This window comes from Palaemon carinicauda, chromosome 18 (assembly GCF_036898095.1).
Source record: "Palaemon carinicauda isolate YSFRI2023 chromosome 18, ASM3689809v2, whole genome shotgun sequence".
Classification (NCBI taxonomy): Eukaryota; Metazoa; Arthropoda; class Malacostraca; order Decapoda; family Palaemonidae; genus Palaemon; species Palaemon carinicauda.
The window spans coordinates 66,614,565-66,639,793 of NC_090742.1; the positions used below are offsets into that span (position 1 = coordinate 66,614,565).

The window sequence follows — 25,229 nt, forward strand, 5'->3', positions numbered from 1 at the left end:
TTAAATTTCTGCTGTTACTACTGTACTGCCATCTCAAGTTCCTACTACATTTCTGCCGCTACTGAATTTGCAGTCAACAGTGTTTTTTTGCTGCTACTTTTTATTTGCCTTGCAGCTATTACATTGCTGCTGCTACTGAATTGCCATCTCAAGGAGCTACTAGATCGTTGCTGCTACTGAATTGCCATAGCTGCTACTGAATTGCCATCAAGAATAGCTACAGATTGCTGGCGCTACTGAACTGCCATCACAAGTAGCTGCTATTTAACTAATCAAGTAACTACTAGATTGCTGATGCTACTGAATTGTCATCTCAAGGAGCTACTAGATCGTTGTTGCTACTGAATTTGTCATCTCAAGGAGCTACTAGATCACTGCTGCTACTGAGTTGGCATCTCAAGTAGCTATGAGATTGGTGCTGCTAGTGAACTTCCATCAAGTAGTTACTAGATCGCTGCTGCTATTGAATTAATTAGTCATCAAGTGGCTACAAGATTGCTGCTGCTTTGTATTGTCATCACAAGTGGCTACTAAATTGCTGCTGCTATTGAATTGTTATCTCAAGGAGCTACTAGATTGCTGCTGCTACTGAATTGTCATCTCAAGGTGCTACTAGATGGCTGCTGCTACTTAATTTTCATCTCAAGGAGCTACTAGATGGCTGCTGCTAGTAAATTGTCATTACGAGGAGCACTAGATTGCTGCTGCTACTGAATTGTCATCTCAAGGAGGTACTAGATTGCTACTGCTATTAAATTGCCATCTCAAGTGGCTATTAGATTGCTGCTGCTATTGAATCAATTCGTCATCAAGTAGCTTAAAGATTCAGTAGCAGTAGCACTTGTAGCTACTTGATGACGAATTGATTCAATAGCAGCAGCAGCAATCTAGTAGCTATATACTTGATGGGAGTTAACTAGCAGCAGCAATGTAGTAGCTCCTTGAGATGACAATTCAGTAGCAGCAGCAATCTAGTAGCTCCTTGAGATGACAATTCAGTAGCACCAGCAATCTAGTACCTCCTTGAGATGACAATTCAGTAGCAGCAGCAATCTAGTAGCTCCTTGATAACAATTCAGTAGCAGCAGCAATCTAGTAGTTGCTTGAGATGGCAATTCAGTAGCAGCAGCGATCTAGTAGTTGCTTGAGATGGCAATTCAGTAGCAGCAGCGATCTAGTAGTTGCTTGAGATGGCAATTCAGTAGCAGCAGTGATTTAGTAGCTCTTTGAAATGACAATTCAGTAGCAGCAGCGATTTAGTAGCTCCTTGAAATGACAATTCAGTAGCAGCAGCGATTTAGTAGCTCCTTGAAATGACAATTCAGTAGCAGCAGCGATTTAGTAGCTCCTTGAAATAGCAGCAGCGATTTAGTAGCTCCTTGAAATGACAATTCAGTAGCAGCAGCAATTTAGTAGCTCCTTGAAATGACAATTCAGTAGCAGCAGCGATCTAGTAGTTCCGTGATGGCAATTCAGTAGCAGCAGCGATTTAGTAGCTCCTTGAGATGGCAATTCGGTAGCAGCAGCGATGTAATAGCTCCTTGAAATGACAATTCAGTAGCAGCAGCGATCTAGTAGTTCCTTGAGATGGCAATTCAGTAGCAGCAGTGATTTAGTAGCTCCTTGAGATGGCAATTCGGTAGCAGCAGCGATCTAGTAGCTCCTTGAGATGGCAATTCAGTAGCAGCAGCAATCTAGTAGCTCCTTGAAATGACAATTCAGTAGCAGCAGTGATTTAGTAGCTCCTTGAAATGACAATTCAGTAGCAGCAGCGATCTAGTAGTTCCTTGATGGCAATTCAGTAGCAGCAGCGATCTAGTAGTTCCTTGATGGCAATTCAGTAGCAGCAGCGATTTAGTAGCTCCTTGAGATGGCAATTCGGTAGCAGCAGCGATGTAATAGCTCCTTGAAATGACAATTCAGTAGCAGCAGCGATCTAGTAGTTCCTTGAGATGGCAAACCAGTAGCAGCAGTGATTTAGTAGCTCCTTGAGATGGCAATTCGGTAGCAGCAGCGATCTAGTAGATAGCAGCAGCGATGTAATAGCTCCTTGAGATGGCAATTCAGTAGCAGCAGCGATCTAGTAGCTCCTCGAAATGACGATTCAGTAGCTACTTGTGATGACAATTCAGTAAAACCAACAATCTATAGCTACTTGAGATAAAAAATCATTAGCGGCAGCAATCTAGTGGTAGTAGCTACTTGAGATATCACTTAGTAGCAGCAGCGATCTAGTCGTTACGTGATGAAAATTCAGTAGCACCAGCAGACTCTAGTGGCTACTTGAGATGACCATTCAATAGCAGCAGCATAGTAACATACTCGTTTCCTGCTTCCTGCTGGAACTTATCTGTGGCTTCAAGATATATTTTACGCTCTGGTTTAGTTTAATTTTCTTGTGTAAATATCTCAAATAAAAAGATCTTGTCATGTTATAATTTTTACTTTTCATGTAATTTTTTACTTTTCCAATATTCTCTTGCTTCATATTAAGCAAAATCTGAAACTCTTTACCACACAAGATTTAGTAGATATTTAAGTTTTAAATTTAATCTCATACGGTCATTGTGTTTACACACAAATACAGAGATAAAATTTTGGAATTGTAAAGATATTTTGTATAACTGTTAAAAAAGCCTTCTCCAGAAAAAAAAGTAACTGGTTGACAAAAACTACAAGTGCTTAGTATGAAAAATTACTTGCCAAAAACTGTCAATTTATTGGAAATGTCCACAAAATTATTTTACTTTGTACACTACTTTAAAAGTTGGAAATCTAGCAACTTAGCAACTTTATCTTTTTATGTTTACTGCATATTTTTTATTTCCTCTAAAACAAGTTGATACCCTTAAAGAATAAAAAACTAAAAAGCCTAATTTTTTGTCTCTTGCAATAAAATCTATAAACCTGAAATTTAAAAAACGTCAACCAAAATCTATAAACCTGAAATTTAAAAAACGTCAACCAAAAATTAAAGTTAGCTTTTACATCACCTGCTCAGAATGTGTGATCATTCCCAAAGAAGATATTTCTTTTAAAATATCTCCAATCCTGCAGTGCTAATAAATTTCAGTAGAAAATAATTTGATGGCCTAAAATGGATAAAGTGAAATAATCATTTAGCACAAAAAATAATTTTATTTCTGACCTCCTGATTGCATACTAGTTAAAGATCATTTACACTGATTAGATTGCTCACACAATTACATAAATGCCATCACGCAATTACATAAATGCCACAACCTTTTGTTTCTTGCAAAGGTATATGTATATTAAATATTTCATCTAGAGCACAATATTCTAAGGAAGGAACAGAGACCACATTGCAAAATTTTGTTCACCAGAACAGTAAAATTTATAGCGGGGGGTTTATCTTGCCAGATGAAATGCACCCCAAAATGGTTATTAAACTTGAAAAATCTTGTAGCATTTCACACAGAGAAGTGGTGAAATACTATACAAATTTACAAATTAGTTATTGTACATAGCTATGCAAACCAGATTTCTAGGAGATAAGTTTCACTACTTCCCTATTAGGGGGAACAGCTTTTGTAGGACCCCCATTGGGTCATAGGAAGAGCTTACGCACAAGAAGCTCACAAAGGTAAAGAATAAGAATACTCCAAAACCACAGGAGCCTTATATAATGGGATACTCCCATTTTGTATACTTGTGAAAAGAAGAAGTGTTGAGGTGCACGCTGCAGTTATTATAATTTTCTAACCTGTAAAGGAGAAACCTCTGGAACCAGAAACAAATCTCCTTGATCCCCACCATCTGCCATGAGCAGCTGCTCGTAACTAAACACAATCGTTGGAATAGATGGAGAATGTGTATAGTCTCAAACTCTTGAGATATCAAAAGTCACTTCTAAAAAGGCAGTATCTCGATGGTCCGGCACTTTGTTGAAGTGAGAGAGCTTGCGTGATGTGATGCCTGGACTGGCCAATGGCAGCAGGGAGGTTTTCTCCAACCCGGCAGATATAACATTGCTGCTACGACCAGGTCTGAGCATCTAGAGTAGGACCGAACTGCTATTAACTCTTGCTACATTTTTCATTTTTCGAATTGCTCTTTCTCAACCTTTTTGTCCAAAATCTTAACTTAATATTTCTTCTGGCCAAAAAAAAAAAATTTAAAAACTACAGTACTTTGCCTACTTATAGGCAGCCTACATACATAAAAGATACAGTAAAAGGAAGCTGATAGCTACTTGATGTGTCAAGAGCAGAGGTTGGGGACACAGATGGAAAGTCATCTGGGACTAAGATATACCACTATTCACAGGTTGTCTTCCATTTAGATAATCCCTTCATCAATGGGGAGGGCCGTGACAGGCCCTAGAGAACATAGCTGAACTACCCCAACAACATCTACCCCGCGCGCCCTCTAGGACATCTTTCTGCAAGAACATATGGCTTGGCAAGGAAAAAAGAGGGGTGGGGTCTGTATCAAATAACCGGGAAAGGTTTCACCGGGCGTCACAGGCCTCTTCCCAGAAATAGATTTTTCCTTCGTCAAAATCCCTTTTCTGGGGCGGCCTGTGACGGCCGGTGAGAATGTACCAGAGAATGCCTTCCAAGCCCAATAAATTAATAACATAATAAGGAGAAAACAAACACCATGTAAGGCAATAATATAATACTGTAAGTAAACATAAATCATAAACTAGCCATAGGCATAGGGGACGTAATGCTAAAATAATATGAAGACAAGGGATCACCTCAGTGTCCCGTCGTAAAAGGTATCAACCTTACATGTCTAAGCATATCTAAACTTTTAAGGAATGGTAATTACAATAATAGTTAAATCATAACAATTAAACATGGTAAAATAACTTAGGGCTAACAAACCACCCAGGAGAGTGGCGACGTGGTGTTAGAGGTGGTTAGGAGGGAGGAGAGAAGAGATGGAATAAAGAAATAATCAGAGATTAATGGGGGGAGATAAGACTCCCCGCTGCAACCGTAGGGTATTTAAGGGCCTGTAAGTTCTTTAGATAGTGGCGTTTTGAAAACAATAGGAGATTTCCAACCCGTGTATTTTTTAAGGTCATCAAAGTCCATGTTCTGGAAGTAATTGATAGAGGTAGCTATTGACCGTATATCATGAGCATGGGGAAATGATTCCAGATTAGCATGTTTAATGAAGTAGAGGATTTGTTGTCTGATACCTTGAATGGTCAAAGTACCCCCTTGTTCCCTGATAAATAAGGGGCCAGACGAGCGGGTGGCAGATCTAGCTAAAAAGGTCCTGATAGTAGTGACTGGACACAGCGAAGGATCCTGGGGAAGAGAGGTGATCTTCCAAGGGGTCACCTATTTTGCGGGTCCTCATTTTTAGCTAGGAAAGCTCTGTCTGTGGTAAGCAGTGCTTCGCCTGTAGGGAGGAAATCTATGTTTTCCGGGTTACGTGAGAGAGCTGCTAGTTCTGAGATTCTAGCACCTGAGGCCATAACTGTTAGAAATAACGTCTTCCTAAGCAGAGCGATATAAGAGCAGGACTCGTTGTCCGTGTCCGCCGCGAGTTTGAGGACATTGTTCAGAGACCAAGAGACTTTTTGCGGCCGATCCAAAGGCCGAAGCCTAGCACATGCTTTTGGAATAGATGAGAAATAGGAATCAGCCAGGTTAATGTTAAACCCAACTAGGAATATCTTCTTCAAAGCTGACTTGATGGTAGTTATAGTGCTAGCTGCCAAGCCCTTGTCAAATAAGAACCTAAAGAACGAGATGGCTAAATTCGGAGTCATAAGAGTGTGGTCTGAATTCTTTAGGAAACCTGCTAATTTCTTAACAGCCGAATCATATTGACGAATTGTCGAGTCCCTATTGTCCGCTTCGATGAAGAGAATGTTTTCCGGGTCAATGTTTGCGTCTTTATGAGCTGCAAACTTCATGAAGTCCACAAAGTTAGGGTTTTGGCTATCCTTGAGGAATCGGACACAGTCTGTGTTTGGATTACTTGGGTTAGTTTTGGGAATGGAATCCGGAAGGGTCGGAGTTTCAGCTCGAGGAGGAGAGGAAACCAACTGCTCTTTGGCCAGTGAGGTGCTACTAAGGCCACTGCCCCACGGAAGGAGCGTAGTTTGTGCAATACTTTCATTAGAAGATTCACTGGTGGAAATAGGTAAATCTTCCTCCAATGGTTCCAATCCAGGGTTAATGCGTCTATGGCATAAGCCTGAGGGTCCATGTTTGGTGTCACATAACACGGAAGTTTGTGATTCATCTGAGTTGCGAATAGATCTACCTGAAGGCCCGGAACCAGCCTGAGTATCCTCCGGAATGAAATTACGTCCAGAGACCATTCTGATTCCAGTGGTTTCGTCCTGGATAGTGAGTCCGCTATCACATTCTGGACTCCCGCTATGTGGGTTGCTGACAGGAACCAGTTCTTTTCTGCTGCCAAGGCGAAGATAGTGACCAGGATCTGATTCAGGTTGGGTGACTTGGATCCTCCTCTGTTGATGCAGTGTACTACGGCTGTGCTGTCTGACACTACTCTGATGTGGGTCGACCTCGGAGGAGTCTCTCTTCAGGGTCAAGAACACTTCCATGGCTTCGAGAACATTGATGTGGAAGTGTTTCATGGCGGGTGACCAAGAGCCCTGAAACATCTGACGTTCGTAGTAACCCCCCCATCCACTTAGAGACGCGTCTGTATGAATTGTCACTTGTGGGGGTGGGAATTGAAAAGGAACCGATTTGGAGAGGTTCTTCGGTACGGACCATGGCTGTAGTCTCATTTTCAAGACAGAGGGGATCTTCGAGACCTTGTCTCTTAAAGGTACTGTGGCTCTCTTTCTCCAAACTCGATTGATGTCTTTGAGTTTGGCTTTCAATAGACGATCTGTTACTGAAGCGAATTGAAGAAGGCCGAGGATTCTTTCTAAGGCTTTTCTGGACACCTGTTTGTGTTTTAGAAAATTCTTGACCTTGGAAGCTATTTCTCTTACCTTTTTGGGAGGTAGAACCAGCTTGTGCCGTGCAAGGTCCCACTGTATGCCTAACCATTCGAAGCGGTCTGATGGAAGTAGGCGGGATTTTTGGAGATTGACCCGAAATCCCAGGTTGGCGAGAAAACGAAGTACTTTCTTCGTAGCTCTGTTGCACTCCAGGGCTGACCGAGCCCAAATAAGCCAATCGTCCAGATAAGCAACGATCTGAATCCCTTGGTTCCTGAGTTGTTCTAACACTGTCTCTCCCAGTTTCGTGAATATCCTGGGTGCAATGTTGAGGCCGAAGGGCATGACTTTGAACGCAAAGGCTTTCCTGCCTAGACGGAAACCTAGGTAAGGAGAGAAGTTTCGAGCTATTGGTATGTGATAATAGGCGTCGGTAAGATCGATAGAGGTGGTGACGGCCCCACGGGGAAGCAGGGTCCGTACCTGAGAGATGGTCAACATTCGGAACTTGTCGCAGAGGATGTAAGAATTTAGCTTTGACAAGTCCAGGACCACTCTCAATGCCGACGAGCCTTTCTTCGGAACTGTGAACAGGCGGCCTTGGAACTTCAGCGATCGAACCCGTTTGATTGCTTTTTTCTTTAGTAACTCAGTGGTGTACTCTCTCAGAATGGTTGTGGATCTCTGGAAGAGGGCCACTGGTGGAGGAGAAGAACCTTGTGACCATTTCTACCCCAAGCTTTTGGAGACTATGCTGTGAGCCCACGGACTGAAGGTCCAATGGTCTCGAAAGTGGTAAAGTCTCCCCCCTACCGGAACTATATCATTGCGAGGAAGTGAATCTAGGTTCTTTCCCTCCTCGAGAACCCCTTGTCCTAGGTCCGCCTCGTTGACAGAACTGTCCTCTAGCCCTGTAGCTACCTCTCTGGTGTCCACGAAAGGGACCTGAGGGTCCGTAGCTAGGGTTGTATGCAGGTGAGGGCATCCAAACGGGGTTAGGTTGGGTACCTGGGGGAGCAGTGAGGTAGACCACCTGTTGAGGGTGCTTCGGTTGTAGAGGAGACGAAGCAGTGGGAGACTGTGAAGACGAGTGGGCAACCGGCGATTGCTGGTAGTGACCTCGGCTCGTCTTGTAAGGGGCAAACCTCTGTTTCTTCCTGAAGAAGGTTTGTTTTTGACCTTCCACCCTCTTTTTGGCAGTGAGGTCCCACCTCACTTGCAAATTTTGATTTGCTCTCGCAGCGTCTTGTAGTACCTTGTTCACCTCCTCCTGAGGAAAAAGGTTCTTACCCCAGCAGGGGGAAGCTATCAGCCTATTCGGTTCATGCCTGATCGAGGCCTCAGAAAGAACGTGTTTCCTGCAACTAACCCGAGCCGAACAAAACTCGTGTAAGTCGATTTGGAAGGACAGAGACAGGTTCTTTGTGAATACCCGGAACAAGGTCTCGGTCGGATAAAGTGAGGTTAGGGACTCCACGGATGTAATGGAGTGGAGAGACCTAGCTAACCTATTCCGTGCCTCAAACTCAGTCTTGAGAAGATTATCTGGTAATTTGGGAAGCCTCTCGGAGAACAGATTAGAGGCGCAGTCTGGGTCTAACTTCCCTACTGTGAAAGTAGTGGGGTCATCATCCCAGATAGTAATGGTACTCGGAATGAGCATGGAGGTGGGATACGTCTCTTTAAGAGCCGGCATGGCAGAACCTTCTTTGATAGCCTGAAAAGTAAGAGCTGCCACTTTATCTGTAATAGGCAAGGTAATAACTGGAGAAGCTGTAAATATGGTGTAGGCTCCTTTGTGTGGGGTGAGCTTGGAATTAGTGCACCCCCAGTCTGACAACGTCCTGGCCGAGAAAGCTTGGGCCTGCTCTTTAGGGAATATTACCGTTCCCTTCGGTACCTTGTCTAACCTAACCAAGGCATGTTCTTTCAATCGGATGAAGCCGTTGAATGGGAATTCTAGTCCCGGAGGGTAAAATTCTAGGTCCTCTAGAGGACGGGTGCCTATGCCCTCTAGAGTTATGGCACCATCAATATATGGAGCATGTAAGGCAAACCTCCAAGGGTTGTTTTTCTCGAAGGGGGGTAACTTCGATGCGTCCGGGGCTGAAGGAGGGGGCATCTGAGTTCCGGAACGGATGAGACTCACCACCATATCTTTGAGCTCCGTCATAGCTCCTTGGTCTGCCCTAGACTGTTGTAGATGCTGTTGTATCTGTTCTTTCACAATATCCCTGACCATGGCGGCGGATAAAGGGGGCTCCCGAGCCCCATCCTCTAACGAAGCCCTGGACTTAGTGGACTTCGACTTATTAGGAGTCACGGTTTTAGGTATAGTAATATGAACATCAGGATCCTTTGAGGGTCCTGGAACCAGTGACACTGATAATGGCAAAGCTGAAGGCTTAAAGGTACGTAGTGGCTTCACCTTGGGTCGTACAGGAACGGAGGGACCTCGAGGAGAAGCCGTAGGTTTATCAAAGCCGTGAAAGGAAGTAGTAGAGGAAGGAGTGTGGGGTGAAAGGGGGTCCACCAACTCAACACCACCTACCTGCTCATCCATGGGTTCCTCGTCCAGACCTAGGTAGGGCTCGGCCTCCGTCACTAAAACCTCTTCCTCCATTAGAATGGTTGCTCTAACCACCTCAATTAACGGGGCCGCTGTCTCCGGTGGAACTGCTGCAGTAGTAGAGAAGCCATGTCTCCATCAAGGAGATAGGGTGCGCCAGACGGCGCATTCCTCCCAAAACCTGACACCCAAGGACGGAGAGTAGCTCTCGCCTCCCTGAGAGATTCATCATCAGCCTGAAAGAGGAGAGGGGAATTATTGATGAAGCCAAAACTGATGTCAATATATAAAGAGCAATTAATTCCTCGCAAAGGATATTAACAGGAACAAACTAGAACCAACTTACCTCCTCGCTCAGGAGTAGGGATGACAGCTCATAGCAGAGTATGCATGACTCCGGAAACCATATCGTATAGGGGGCTTGTCCCAGTTCCCGAGAGAAGGATATGGCGCAATGGGCATGGGCCCGGCATAGATCATGGCCCATGGGATCAGTAAAGGCAGCGGAGCAGCCCCTGGCAGCGCAGCGGACTTTCTGTAAAAAGAAGGAAGACATAAGTCTGGATGTTCCTTGAGATTCTGGTCAGTGACATATGAATCAGAAACACTTAAATCTTAATTATGTGTGAGTATGGTAGTAGCTAACACCTTAATAAATTAAGAAATTATATTAGAAAACCAGTAACCACGTAACATGAATCTCTAATCTTCATCGGTATCACATTGTTAACTCCGGTTCTGGACGTCTGCTTGATCTCTGTTTATACCGGAGATCCGGTAGCAAAGGCCCGTCATCGTGATATCGTGACCGTCTCCGGTACGATAACATTAACCTCAATGAATGTGTTATCTCCAGTGAAGCCGGAGATACGATGAAAAAGGGGGCCGTAATGGTGTAATTGTGATCAAACATGACAAAGGTTCGTGTGTAAAAGGCTTCAGCCGTAGTCCGAGTGCCGGATTCCACCGTTGCACTCCAAAAATCTGCTCCGGTACGATAACTAGTTCTCACCCAATAAGTATCCATTATAGCGGAGCATAACTCAAGGCGGAGCTAAGCATAACTCAAGGCGGAGCTAAGCATAACTCAAGGCGGAGCTAAGGGTGTCGGTATAAAACGACCCCAAATAATGACTCATACACTAACGTACCTATTAATACTGTTAGCTATATTAACAGTAACCACATCAATAAAACGTTTATAATATTAAACGTACTATCATCAACTCTGATACTAAGAGGAGGCCTGAATAACTCGTGATCGTATAAAAACGGAGAACGGGAAATTCACCTCTCTTACTCGAGCTAACAAAGAAAACGAGAGAAGGGATAACTCATATCTGTAGAACAGGAAACGAGCACTCTATGCTTTTGCTCTCAAGGTTACATAATAAAAAACTAACATCACACAATAAAATAAGAAAATTAATAAAATTGATTGCTATTTCTTAGTAATTGTAATAACCAAGAACGAAGAATAATGACAACGTAACAAATAAACAAGGATATAGTCTAAATTGAACCCTCCTGAGGCTAGTACAAACTAACAGACTAAATCGCTAAACTTTAAATCGCTATACTTTAAACCGCTATTCTTTAAATCGCTATTCTTCGTAGGTCCAAATTGGACTTGCAAGCAAATAAATACCATAGTAAAAACTGATAATAATTAATGATAACACAAAAGGCCATAAAACGTAAGTGATATAACCTAGATGACAGAGTACCAGATGGGCAAAAATAACTAGAAAATTTACCGAAGCGAACAAAACCCAAAATGGCTGCCGATACCTCGGCAGGACAATCGCTTCCAAAACTAAAAACCACATATTGGAAACAGAACAAATGCCCGGTACTGCCAAAACAAACTATGGTACTTAACATTGGTAAGGGTGAAGTAGCAACGTCAGTCATGTTGAAATAACGAGAAACTCTTCGAAAAAACACTGTGCCCAAAAAACTCAACTTGTTTGCAAGTCCAAAATCAGAAGGAAGTCCTAGAGGGCGCGCGTGGTAGGTGTTGTTGGGGTAGTTCAACTATGTTCTCTAGAGCCTGTCACGGCCCTCCCTATTGATGAAGGGATTATCTAAATGGAAGACCTGTGAATAGTGGTTTTTCACACGCCTTTGTTTAATACACGACACCTACAAGGTGTTCGCGCGAGGGTTGTAACCTCTGCATTCCATGCTTTTATCTTTCTCTAGTATATTTGGAAGATTTATATTAGGAAAGGTATAAGGAAGGACCTTTCTCACCGGCCGTCACAGGCCGCCCCAGAAATATATATTAGACAACACCATAAAGAAATTAAAAATTGAGTGAGAAACTAAAAATTAAAGCATAGATGCTCAAAGTGCCAGATAAACAAATTTTGTGTTGACTCAAAAGATGTGCTGCAAATCTAAACCAAAATAGTGTATTCCTGTTCTGCCAACAGGAAATAGAAAAATTGAAAAATTAGAACTAAGAATTAAAAAACAAATGAGAGATTGTCCAAGTTACAACAGTTGGAAACAAGATAAACAAACAAGTTATAGATGTCAAAAATCCAAGAGATACATAAGGTAAAATCAAATTGGAGGGAGTGCCTTGGTAAAAAGGCCTATTAAGAGATTCAGAGGTAATCTTATAAAAAAATTATTTGGAAAAAGCCAACCTGATATTCATATTTCTGGGTCGACCTGTGACGCCCGGTGAAAGTCCTTCTTTTCTAATATAAATCTTCCAAATATACTAGAGAAAGATAAAAGCATGGAATGCAGAGGTTACAACCCTCACGCGAGCACCTTGTTGGTGTCGTATATCTAACAAGGGCGTGTGTAAACCACAATTCACAGGCTGTCTTCCATTTAGATAATCCCTTCATCAAAGGGGAGGGCCGTGACAGGCCCTAGAGAATACAGTTGGGTTACCCTACCGACACCCACCACTCACGCTCACCAGGTCATCCTTCTGATTTTGGAGTTGCTCGCAAGTTGAGATTGTTTTTGCACAGTGTTTTTCAAAGAGTTTCTCGTTATTTCAACATGACTGACGTTGCTACTTCACCCTTACCAATGTTAAGCACCATAGTTTGTTTTGGCAGCTTATTGCAGTACCGGGCTTTTGTTCTGTTTCCACTATGGTGGTTTTTAGTTTTGGAAGCGATTGTCCTGCCGAGGTATCGGCAGCCATTTTGGGTTATGTTCGCTTCGGTAAATTTTCAAGTTATTATTGCCCATCTGGTACTCTGTCATCTAGGTTATATCCCTTTTCACAACCATATTCGCTAGGAAAGATTCAACAACCCTCCCTAAACCAGCTATCAAATATGAAAGGCCATAAACACTAAACAGAATCTTCTTTACAATGGAAGATGTCAAAAAGAAAATAAAGGAACTCGGTAAGTTTAGGGCACCAGGTCCAGATGATGTTCATCCAAGAGATTATAGAACTAGAAGAAGAGATAACCTCACTTTTGCAAATTGTTCCAAAAGACAGCCAACGAAAGAGGCACCACAAGGATTGAATTTAGGCAATGTTCCTTCACTCTAAAAGAGGTTGGACCACAAGAAGAACCTGGCAATTGCAGACCTGTGTGTAACTTCAGTGCCTTACAAAAATTTATTAATCAGTTATAGTAAATTCAAAAGTAGAACATATAAAGAAAAACAATCTTCTAATAAATAGCCAACATGGTTTTATACAAAAGAGATCCTGTGTGACAAATCTGTTTGAATTTTTCCACAACATGCTTAGCATATATAAAAAAAAGCATGGCAACAGACACCTTATATCTAAACTTTCTAAAGGCTTTTGACTAAGTCCATCAAAAAATTAATGGTTAAAATTAGAGCACTAGGCATCATTGATGAGCCACCTAAATGGATAGAAGATTGGCTGAAAAACAGAAAATGGTTTTAATTAATGGAGGAGCAACTGTTACAAGTTAAGTACCTCGAGTACCCATCCCGGGTCCATTACTATTTGTTATCATTACTTTAATGACACAGATTTAGGATTAACTAGTAGAATAGCCAAATTTGCCAACGATACTATACTAGGCATACACGCTGCGAACTCAGAAGATGAAGAAGCCTTAAGAGAGGCTCTAAATAAGTTGGGAAAATGGTCCAGAAAATGGCAAATGCCTTTCAACTGTGGTTAATGCAAAGTTATGCACAAACAGATTACTCACTACTGGGTAATGAAGTAATAAGTGTGGACCAGGAGAAAGATCTTGGCATTATCATTAGCAAAGATTTGGAAGTTATCAAACAAGAGCATAAAAGTTGAAAAGTAAGCACAGAAAGACATTGTACTGCAGTTGTACACATTACTAGTAAGACTCCATCTAGAATATGAGTCCAATTCTGGGCTCCATGTATTCAAGAGGATATAGATAGACTGGAAGCAGTACAAGCTAGTGCCACAAAATAAGCCCCAAAACCAAGACAATCTGGATATAGACAGAAATGGAATGTTTAAACTTATTTGATCTATAAACTCGACGACTAAGCGGACAACTAATGGAGACATTGAAAATTCTTGGGAATAAAAAATGTGGACTACTGTACTAAAACCTCTTCATGCATAGCACAAATCAGTTCAGAGACAATGGATACAAACTGGAATTGAAGATACAATACCACTCAATATGGTAATTTTTTTTTTTTTTTTTTTACATACCAAATGGCTATTATAAGGAACAGACTTCTAGCAGATGTAGTGAACAGTAAAGTGGTACATGTAAACGAATTCAACGAGAAGTTACAAAAGATCATAAGAACTCTCTAAATGATTAAACTAAATTGCTCTACCCAAGAGAAAATGGAGTCTCCTTGGATGGACTAAAAAGTCTGAGACACCCCAAAATCCTTGCAACTCCTCAGTTTGTAAAATAGCAGATGGTAATGGGTAGTGATCAAAGTGACATTCTCGGCCCCACTAAGAAGGGTACGAAATACCATATCAATAAACTTGTGAACAAGGATTGGTCATCATCTTTTATTATCAGAGTTTCGGGAAACTCCGATAAGGAAGGATCAGACAGGAATATTTCGGCTTCTTTCCTCCTTTTGAGGAAGAATCTGTTGGCAGAGAACGATCCTGTGTAGCTTTCTTCCTCCTGCTACTGTTATACTTCTCCCATTGGGAAGACTACCATTCCCTCCAAACGTCACCAGGGAAATCCACATCACATTTCTTTCCCCTACACATAGCACACAAGGAATGGAGATCAATGTCCAAACAGTTCATGAAGATGGTGCAAGGATGACCTTCAAAACAGATGCAGGTTTAACACTCATTTTGAGAACAGAGTTAAGTTTAACACAAAGCACTGGAGAGAGATCAGTAACAGTCGACTGTTCGTTGGGGCGACCAAGAGCCAACTAGCAGTGTATACACTAGTATCATCTAACAGAAGCACTAGTGGGTACATGGCACAACTATGCAATGTTGCCATACCCACAAGAATTCTTATATCTGGTCATAAAGTGCTTGAAAATATATCCTGCATAAATGACAAAGGTTTTTACCTGTGTAGGCACAGAGATTTGCAACCAATCACAGATAACGAGTATATACATTACTGATGACAGATAAATACTGTATGTAAATACAATTCTTCAAGTCCCATTCTAGCTGAACAAACAATTTATCAAATTGTTAATCTTTTAACCTATATCCCTATCCAATTCTTCAATACCAAGTATTAAACTCGTTCAGTAGAAGTATAATGCAACAAACAGATATCTATACTCACCATATAAGGCATCTGAAATCCAAGCTCTACTTTCCTTATCCTTCAACTGATGACAATATGAAGAAAAAATGTTTCCTTGTTTACAATTTACAGCACAGTACGTACAGACCATTTGGAGATTAAATACTGTATCAATATTTATTTGCTGCAAATAACAGAGAAAGCAAACTTATAAAAAGTTTTCATAATAAAGTATGTCCTGTATAACCAACAATAATATTCACTAAGTCTAAAAATAATTGTGTACCACCAAAATAGACTATCATAGTTAAAAAATACAACAGGAAGGTGATTGACATATCCTTCTACTATACCAAGTTGTATATTGGAGGACTGATAAAAGGTGTCCCAACTAGAGAAAGGATCACCTCTATACTAATCGATTTACACTGGCTGCCGATTAAAGCGAGAATTAATTTAAAATACGTACAATAACCAACAAAGTAATCAGAACCGGGCGTCCAAAATACTTAGAGAACTGCTACATATTGCACAGCCAACAAATCGTGTTGACACGAGAATAGTTACAGATGGCTTCAAACTACTGGAACCTATATAAATGTCTACTGTAGGCTCCAGAGCCCTTAAATATGTGGCCCTGAGACTATATAAGCAGCTCCCACGAAACATTCGAATAATTGACGATGTTATGGCTTTCAAGAGGAAACTGAAAACTTTCTTTTTTCATGAGTCCTATGACAGTGACAATTTAACAGTAAATGAACAATACGCGATACGAAACGTTAAATACTCTGAACGAACAAGATAAAATGACAGTGGAGGTCATGTAGAGAGTAGGGTTCCCCTGCTGTATGGGACTGAAAAAGCAGCCATCAAAGTAAGTAAGAAAGAAAGAATCAACCATTGTAAAATCTCAAATTGCAAGCTCACACCTTTGCTTAAACACCAAATTTCAAAATAAAATTTACAGTATTTGGTTATGTTACATTCAATTTGGTATAATTGTATATGGTAGGTTATTAACTTATGGTCTTGGATTAATTTCAAAATGCTCCACAATCACAAAATGTGGTAAAATGTCAGGCTTGAACATTAATATGGCAAGAAAGTACAGTACTAAAAGTAAAAAGAAATCTTTTAATCTTGAAAATGACTCATTGTGACTGAACACAATTTATCCAATCATCCACCTATCAAGAATACAATGCACATTGCTTGACAAAAAGAAATGTAAAAAAGCTTCTTTATCCAAATTCCACAATCCATTCAAAATAACTTTTTGATCTTCTCCACATTCATTTATTCATGAAATAAGAAAATGTACACCTCATCCATGTCACTAATGTTTAAAACTATGTCCTTTAAGAATCCCACAATTTCTATGTTAAGAAAATAATTGAACAAATATGATGTTCCCAGCATGAATAGCAAAGCAAACTTCTATATCAACTTCAGCAGCAGCTGCAGCAAAAGAAAAAAAATATATATATCTATATATCATTCATCAATTAAAACAAAGTGAGTTTTGAAGAAGGAAAAGCCTATTTTTGGGGAGAAGCCTTACTTCAATTTTCTTTCTATAAATTTCTGTAAAGCCTTGTAAGAAAAGTAGGCTTAAACAGTAACTTGGCTACTGCTTATGTGGCAATCTGGGATCCCCCTGCAACTCTCATTTCCAACGAGAATATGACAGGACACCAGATTAAAGTCTGTCGAGCATTAAATTCCGCTTGTCCTTAAATGGTCTGGAATGGAAGAAAAACTATCGCCCAATTGATTGGTACCTACTTGAGCATCCCATTTCAAGGGAAGAAAGATTTCATGATAACCAAGTTCTATGAACACTTTCAATTCTCTATAATACACCTTCAATGAGTGCCTACATTCTTTGGGCTGGCCTGCGGCATGAAGTCTTCTTTTAGCAACATGTCTCGTCACTTCCAATTGCTTCTTGACCATATTACCCACATGAGTGTTCTCTGGCCTGGCACTGTCACTCTAGTAATCAAAATGAGTTTCTTTCTCACAGGTGGGCTCTTAAAGCATAGGATTCTGTTGAACTCAACCAGGTAGTAGTCTGGGTGATGGTGCATGGTGATTAGATATGTCCTCAAATCAGGAGAGCACACATGGACTTTGTGCATGGTTTTATAAACGGCAATGCTATACGTACAGGCTTGTCGACTGTATCAGGAAAGATTTCCAGCCAAAGATGCCCCAATAGGAAAGCATTTGTGAAGCATAAACATGGGACTTTTAAAGCTTTTAGTAGTGATTGAAGATGACCAAGGTCAATGATGCCTTAGGAAGCAGAGGAGATGCAAGATATTGTGAATGTCTCCAGAAATCACCACATGAAATGGTCAGTAAGCGTAGTTCCTAGGAATGTGTAGCAGCTCCTCCAAAAAGGCGAGGCTAAATATAATTGGCCATGGATAGATCACCCAACTTTCAGAGGTTGGCTTCAATTGGCCATGGATAGATCACCCAACTTTCAGAGGTTGGCTTCAATAAGATAAAAGTATGCTGCATCAGCCACACCCCCGGTAAACTATGACGGCTGATAGGCTAAGTCATCTGAGGGTAGCAATGTAATTCATACACTGTGAAATAGTCCTCTAAATACACAAAGTCTGGGGCAGCATATCTGGCATACAATCTTTAAAGACACTGGCAGAGAAGATGCGACAGCAAATTGGTGTGGCCCAGAAGGAGCATGCCTGATGCATAGTAGGAAAATGGTTGCAATCGTGGAATGAGACTGGAGACCCAACCATGTAATTTTTCCTAAACAATCATGAACCAAAACCGAAAATCTGATCTAGCCAGCAGCATTAATGGGAACACTGACAATAAGGGTGCTGTGATCTCGCTCGGTGGGGATTTCCGAGGTCTGCAGTTGGATTCTAATAGTTATCACATTGCTGTAAGGGGAAAGGTTGGAGGTGAGAGGGGTGATATATATGAAGAAAGAAAAAATCACCCACTAAACTATAATAAAACATGATTATTCTTGGAATTTTAGTGGTTTTAACAATGAAAGATTATACTGGACTCAGTGATGCAACTGAATTCAGCAGCTTAAGGGGACCGTCCTCTATGTTGGATAATTTAACAACTTGAAAAAATAAAATATAAAATTATTGTTTCTACGGATACAGAAACAGGTCATACATGTTCTCCAAAAGTTACAGCCAATTATTTTTACAAATAACGAAGATAAAGTAGTCTTTAAATGATGACTTCATCCTAACTATGTTGTCTGCATGACAGTTTAACAGGATCATCTTTGTTTATTTTTTTGCATATATCCGCAATTTTTTTCAATCATGTTTCAAAATCTTGTACATCAGGCAGAGATGGAAGGTATTGGGAGATGATATGAACTACTTCACTTTGATAAGACCCATGTTGGAGCCAGTGATTCCAAAGATGTACTTCTTGTTCGTGTGTACATTGTTTGTACAACGTCCTTGGGAACTTTCTAGCAATGCCAAAGTTACCTTAAGTCAAAGAAAGAACAAGAAATAAACCGAGAGCACCAAAAAAAGAACCAGGAAGAGAGGGAAACATGAAGAGGAGTACAAAACTAAAACTAAAAATCTAGCAATATTGAGAGGGAGTTGGCAACTCAGGACACCCTTACACTAAGTGTATTAGTACACTTAGGGGTGAAATACCTCATCTAGGGAGCCTTCATGAAGGCATGAACAATAAAGTACAAAGTAAGGTTATCATATTAATGTTATTTTGATTTTTCTTAGAAAAAAGCAAAAATTTAAAGCAAATCTTAGGGAGCTCAAAACTCAAAAACATTCTTATTCGCATGTTGGTAGCCGTTAATCAGTTATTTTCTGGGCTCGAACCTGTGCCGCCCAGTGAATAAGCTCCATTTAGCACTTATTCTTAGGTAATTTACTGCTAAATATACCAGAGAAAAAATGTAAAGGAGTGCTAGGTTAACTAGCTCGCTCACCTATTGGTGTCGGTATAAAATTGGGCGTATAATCCAGAGGTCCCGCACTATTTAGATTCATCCACGACAAAGACCCCAATAGAGGAGAGCCGTTCAACCTCACTCGGCACCACCAACTCTGCATCCGCTCAGAACTCAACTCCTTTTAGCACGCCTGTGTTGTAACCCGCTTTTTTGTTGTGCTCTCGTATTTCGCTTATTTTCCACTGGATTATGGCTTCTTCGTCGGTTTCCCAGGAGACACCGTCTAAGTTAAGTACCAAGCTATGTTTTGCTGTGTTTTGAGCATTCTAGATCGTTTAATATTTAAATTATAGGAGTTTATTCTCTTCGTTCATATCGATCTTGCTTGATTGCGCTTACAGTTGGTACTCCTGTTTTGAGAGCTTTTAGTTTCACTCGCGGTGTTACTATGTGTATTATTTTTATTATTAATTAAATAACCTCGCCCCGGGAAATCAGACACTATGTGTCTTAATCCTTTGTTGCATCCTTTTTATGCTCCCGGCTCGACCGGAATGGATAGCTATACTCTAGTCTTAAGTTAGACTTATGTTTAGGCCCGGGTCCTCCGGACCCACCCCTACTTAAGAGTATTACAGTTAAGTTCTAGTCTTAAGTTAGACTTATGTTAGTCCCGGGTCCTCCGGACCCGCCCCTACTTAAGAGAATTACAGTTTCTCATATACTATTTTTTTTATAGATGGTGCATTGTCAGACGACGGCCTGTGCGGCTGTTCTGCATCAGCCTTGTGGGCATACCGTATGTCGGTCTCACGCCCTCTGCGGGGTTCAGCTGGAGAACATCGTGGTCTGGCACCCTGATAACTGCATGGTCTGTTTTGACCTCATCACCACCCTTGGATCTGACTCGGTGAGTCCTGTTGGCTATGTTGCCTTCTTATTTATCTTACCTTTTTTGGTATACATACACTATTTAGTAAGAATTCTATGGTCTTGAAGGACCACTGGGAGTCTGCCTTTTTATAATTCCCACTATTATTTCAGGCATCCCCGGAGCAAAAGTCTGCGGCCCGGGCCACACTGAAAGTGTGGGTTGGTGGTTTTGCCCGAAACGTCAAATCCAAGCAGCCTTACGTCCTATCCGAAGACTATTGTGCCATGGTCTATCCTAACGCCAAGTCTTCAGCCGCTGTGGCTAGGCATGTTGCAGCTCCCATCATTGCCCACATTGATGCCACCATAGCGGGGTTTATTGATCAAGATCAAGATCCGTCGGATGCCCCCGGAGATCTGGAAGACAATGTTGCTTCCATGAACCTGGACGTCGAACCCATGTTATTGGATGATCCGGACGCAGGTAGGGTGGTAAGTGAGGCAGGTGTTACCGGCGCTGAGATTCCTATCCTCAGCCCCGCTCTTTCTTCTTCTTCTGATCGCTCTTCCTTTCATGGTTTTTCTGGGGACCGTGATACGTCTCAACGATCACACCCGGTTCCCCCCAAGGATAAGTCTACATCTAGAACCTTACCTAAAGCTCGTAAGCCTCACAAGGCTTCCCATAGTTCTAAGCTGAATACAAACCCGTCATCTAAGGCTTCCGGCTCCTCCTCTAAGTCTCACGACCCGGGAGTACAATCCGCCACTCCTGCTCCTAGCCCGGGCCTTTCCGAATCAGCCATGCTTCGCATTGTGTCGGAGATGCATGCTAAGTTGGTGTCGGAAATGCAGGCCAAGATGGACACGATGTTCTCTAACATCGGTCAGAGACTTGGGGCATTAGAGCAAGGTGCTCCGGAGCGAGTCCAAAGCTCTCTCATCCCGGATGCCTCTAAGCTCCCGCCGTTTACCAAGAATAATCCTTGGCGCATGGCTCTTCATTCTCCGTTCTCAGACGGAATGTTAACTTTGGAAGGTCTTGGCACTCGTCCTCTAGAGGACTTTGAATTCTTTCCTCCTGGTCTGGCATTTCCATTTCATGGTTATGCCAGGCTTACCGGGGAAGCTCTGGTTCGGCTAGATAAGGTCCCCAAAGAGACCGTCATCTTCCCAAAAGAACAAGCCCTATCTGTTTGGGCTAGGTTCCTGAACGACATTGGTTGCACCAACACCATGTTGACGCCGTATAAGAGTTCCTTCACAATGTTTTTAATGGATAAAAACACCGTGACTCCATGCGTCAATAAGGTAGCAGAGCTTGCTTTCCAATATGCTCTGGAGGAGAAGCCCTTGCCTCCCATCCGAGAGGTGGATCCGATCTCCCTCCTTCTTCCTTCTGGCATTGAGTGTTGGGACAATGTCCATACCACTTTTACCTCTGGCAAGCTATCAGCGGACTGTGCCTCAGTTTTGTTTAGTGAGCGGCTTCCCCGTCTCCCGGAATCCCTCATTAAACAGGAGTATGATTCTCGCCTACGTGTTGGCCGAACTCTGAACTTGGCCACATCCACGGAGTCGATAGCCTTGACTTATGATACTGAGAGTATCTTTAAGTCTCTCAATAAGGCTACGTTGCAGTCATTGTATTATGATCTTTATGACTTCGCTATTGCTAAACGTAGGTGTCGCAAACACGTCCTGGCTGAGGCGACTATTAGGCACGAGCCTAATAAGCTTATCCGGTCCTCCTGCTGGGGTTCAAATCTCTTCCCTGAGGATCTTGTGGAGGAAGTCTTGGCAGAGGCCACTAGAGTCAATCAGAGCCTTAAAGCCCGTTGGGGTTTGACTCCTAAACGAAAATATGACCCCGCAAATTACCAAGCCCGGGGTAAGAAGAAGCTCCGCCCGTATACCTCCACCCAGTTCAGGCAACAGCAGAGTAGTTCGTCCAATTTCCGACTGCCTCTTCCTCCATCTCCCGTTGCTCCTGCGCAGCCTTCTACCTCTCAGGCTCCTTCGGACGACTATGTCACCGTTCTGCTCCCTAAGAGCCAGCTTTCCGGTGCCTCCACCACCTCTCCTGCCTTTAACCAGTCTTATGAGGCTCATAGCTCTTCCCAGAGTTATAACAGAGGTAGAGGCTACCACCGTGGTTCAAACCAGAACAGGGGTAGAGGAAAATTCTTTCGCAAGGGAAAGAACTTCCGAGGCGGACGTGGAGGCAACTCCTCAAGCCAATACTGAGGTGCAGCAGGTAGGGGGGAGGCTTTATGCCTTCCGCAACAAATGGAGGTTCAGTCCCTGGGCTTTCAGTATCATCTCCAAGGGACTGGGGTGGAGTTGGATTCAAGGGCCTCCTCCTCCGAACAAATTTCATCAACATTCCACTCCGGACCTAGTCGAATTCGTCCAGGATCTGTTACAAAAGAACGCCATACAAGAAACGAAACACCTGAAGTTTCAGGGTCGGCTGTTCAGTGTCCCGAAGAAGGATTCGGACAAGAGAAGAGTGATTCTAGACCTATCCCTTCTCAACTTGTCCATTCAATGCGACAAGTTTCGAATGCTTACCGTCTCGCAGGTGCGGACCTTACTTCCCCGTGGGGGCGTCACCACCTCTATCGATCTTACAGACGCCTATTATCACGTCCCGATAGCGAGACACTTCCGTCCGTATCTAGGCTTCCGCCTAGGGGACAAAAATTACTCCTTCAAGGTGATGCCTTTCGGGCTCAACATCGCCCCAAGGATCTTCACAAAGTTAGCAGAAGTCGCTGTTCAGGAACTCAGAAATCAGGGGATTCAAGTAGTAGCCTATCTGGACGACTGGCTCATTTGGTCAGACACCTCCCAAAATTGCCTAAAAGCCACTCACAGAGTCATCCAATATCTTCAATCTCTAGGCTTCCAGATCAACTTCAAGAAGTCCCGTCTTCTTCCGAAATCAAAGTTCCATTGACTCGGCCTGCAATGGGACCTTATATCTCATACTCTGTGTCTTCCCAAACCCAAGAGGTTAGAGATTGCGAGGAACACCAAACGCTTTCTCAAAGACAAAGTAAGTTCCAGACGACTCCAAGAGAGGATTCTGGGGTCCCTTCAATTTGCCTCAGTGACGGATCTACTTCTGAAGGCAAAATTTTAAGATATCAACCGTGTCTGGCGTTCGAGGGCGAACCGGAAGCTCCGGGACAGGAAAGTCCGCCTTCCTCCCATTCTACGGGAGAGACTTCTTCCTTGGACAAGAGCCAACAATCTGTCAAAGTCAGTTCCCCTTCGGTTTCCGCCTCCGAAGCTAATCATTCACACGGACGCATCCCTATCAGGTTGGGGCGGCTATTCTCAGCTCAGGAAAGTTCAAGGTCTTTGGTCTCCCTTATTCCGCCAATTTCACATCAATGTGCTGGAGGCCATGGCAGTTCTTCTAACCCTGAAACGTCTCGCTCTACCCAAGAGACAACACCTTCGTCTGGTCCTCGACAGAGAAGTGGTGGTCCGCTGCCTCAACAGAGGCGGGTCAAAATCAGGGCCCCTGAACCATGTTCTAGTAGCCATATTCTCCCTAGCAGCCTCGAACCGTTGGCATCTTTCAGCTGTCCACCTGGCGGGAGTCCGGAACGTAGTGGCAGACGCCTTGTCCCGGACCTCCCCTCTAGAATCGGAATGGTCACTCGATCTAAAGTCATTCCGGTGGATTCTCTCTCGGGTTCCCGGTCTCCAAGTGGACCTCTTCGCCACGGAGTCCAACCACAAATTGAGAGTATATGTGGCTCCCAATCTAGACCCTCAGGCTTACGCCACAAACGCCATGTCACAGAATTGGGACATCTGGGAAAGGATTTATCTCTTTCCCCCGGTGAATCTTTTACTGAAAGTCCTAGACAAACTGAGATCCTTCGAGGGACAAGTAGCCTTGGTCGCACCCAATTGGCCCAAGAGCAACTGGTATCCTCTCCTGCGAGAGTTGAGACTATATCCTCACCTGATACCCAATCCGGTTCTGTCTCAGATAGTACAAACACGCGTTGTGTACGCTTTCTCAAACATTCAGAGCGCCCTAACTTTATGGACTTCATGAAGTTTGCGGCCATGCATGGTGCCAATATCGATCCTCAAAACACCTTGTTTCTAGAATCAGATAAACGGGATTCCACCATCCGCCAATATGATTCTGCAGTTAAAAAGTTGGCAAAATTTTTGATGGACTCAGACGTGCACTGTATGAACTTGAACCTTACAGTCACTTTCTTTAGAACTTTATTAGAATCAGGTCTGGCAGCCAATACTATCACCACTATTAAATCTGCTTTGAAAAAGATCTTCCTAGTAGGTTTTAACATAGACTTAACCGACTCTTTGTTAGCTTCAATTCCGAAAGCTTGTGCCAGACTGAAACCGGTTACTCGTCCTACCCCGGTGACCTGGTTCCTTAATGATGTACTCAAATTGGCTTCTGATACCATTAACAGTTCTTGTGATTACATTCCCCTTCTCAGGAAAACACTTTTCCTGGTGAGCTTGGCTTCCGGGGCAAGAATTTCTGAACTGGCAGCCTTGTCGAGAGACCCGGGTCATATAGAGTTCCTTCCTTCGGGAGAGGTCCTTCTTTCGCCTAACAAATTCTTTTTGGCTAAGAACGAAGACCCTCAGAACAGATGGTCCTCCTGGAAAATTGTTCCCCTCACGCAAGATCCGTCTCTGTGCCCTGTTGCTACTCTTAGGTCTTATTTATCCCGGACCTCCTCTAACTCCTCGGGGCCTCTATTCGTTAGAGAACAAGGTGGTACCATTACCATTAAAGGGATCAGGCAACAAATTTTGTATTTTATTAAACAAGCTAGCCCTGACTCTTTTCCTCTTGCACATGATATCAGAGCGGTTGCTACTTCGGTGAACTTTTTTCACCACATGAATTTTACGGACCTTTCCAGGTATACAGGGTGGAAATCACCGTCAGTGTTCAAGAAACACTACCTTAAACATTTGGAAGCCCTAAAATTTTCTACAGTAGCTGCAGGGAGCGTAGTTACTCCCAGGTAACTCACATGTTAATTCCTTGTCACTTTATCTCTCCCCCTTACCTGCCTCATTTATACCCTATTTGTATTCGTTGGTTTCGCACCTGAATACTATTATTATATTTGTAAATCTTTAACTCCTGAGTATCTGTATATATTATCACTCACGGCATTATTATACCTTACCTTATTTGTCAGTTGTTCTACCAAG

At 42.6% G+C, this 25,229-nt stretch overlaps 2 long non-coding RNA genes across 2 annotated transcripts in view; one reads left to right on the forward strand and one right to left on the reverse strand.

Annotated features, from left to right (window-relative positions):
• The first annotated feature begins 195 nt into the window (after positions 1-195).
• Positions 196-2,432, forward strand: LOC137657871 (uncharacterized). The gene is made up of 2 exons (XR_011047230.1): positions 196-1,098; positions 2,112-2,432. It is a non-coding gene; the product is annotated as an uncharacterized lncRNA (long non-coding RNA).
• Positions 2,433-2,566: 134 nt separating this feature from the next.
• LOC137657870 (uncharacterized) overlaps positions 2,567-25,229 on the reverse strand; it is an 84,975-nt gene continuing 62,312 nt past the window's right edge. The window contains exons 5-6 of the long non-coding RNA XR_011047229.1: positions 15,224-15,368; positions 2,567-3,092 (exon numbers count right to left, since the gene is read on the reverse strand). This is a non-coding gene — a long non-coding RNA (uncharacterized lncRNA). The remainder of the gene's footprint in view (positions 3,093-15,223; positions 15,369-25,229) is intronic.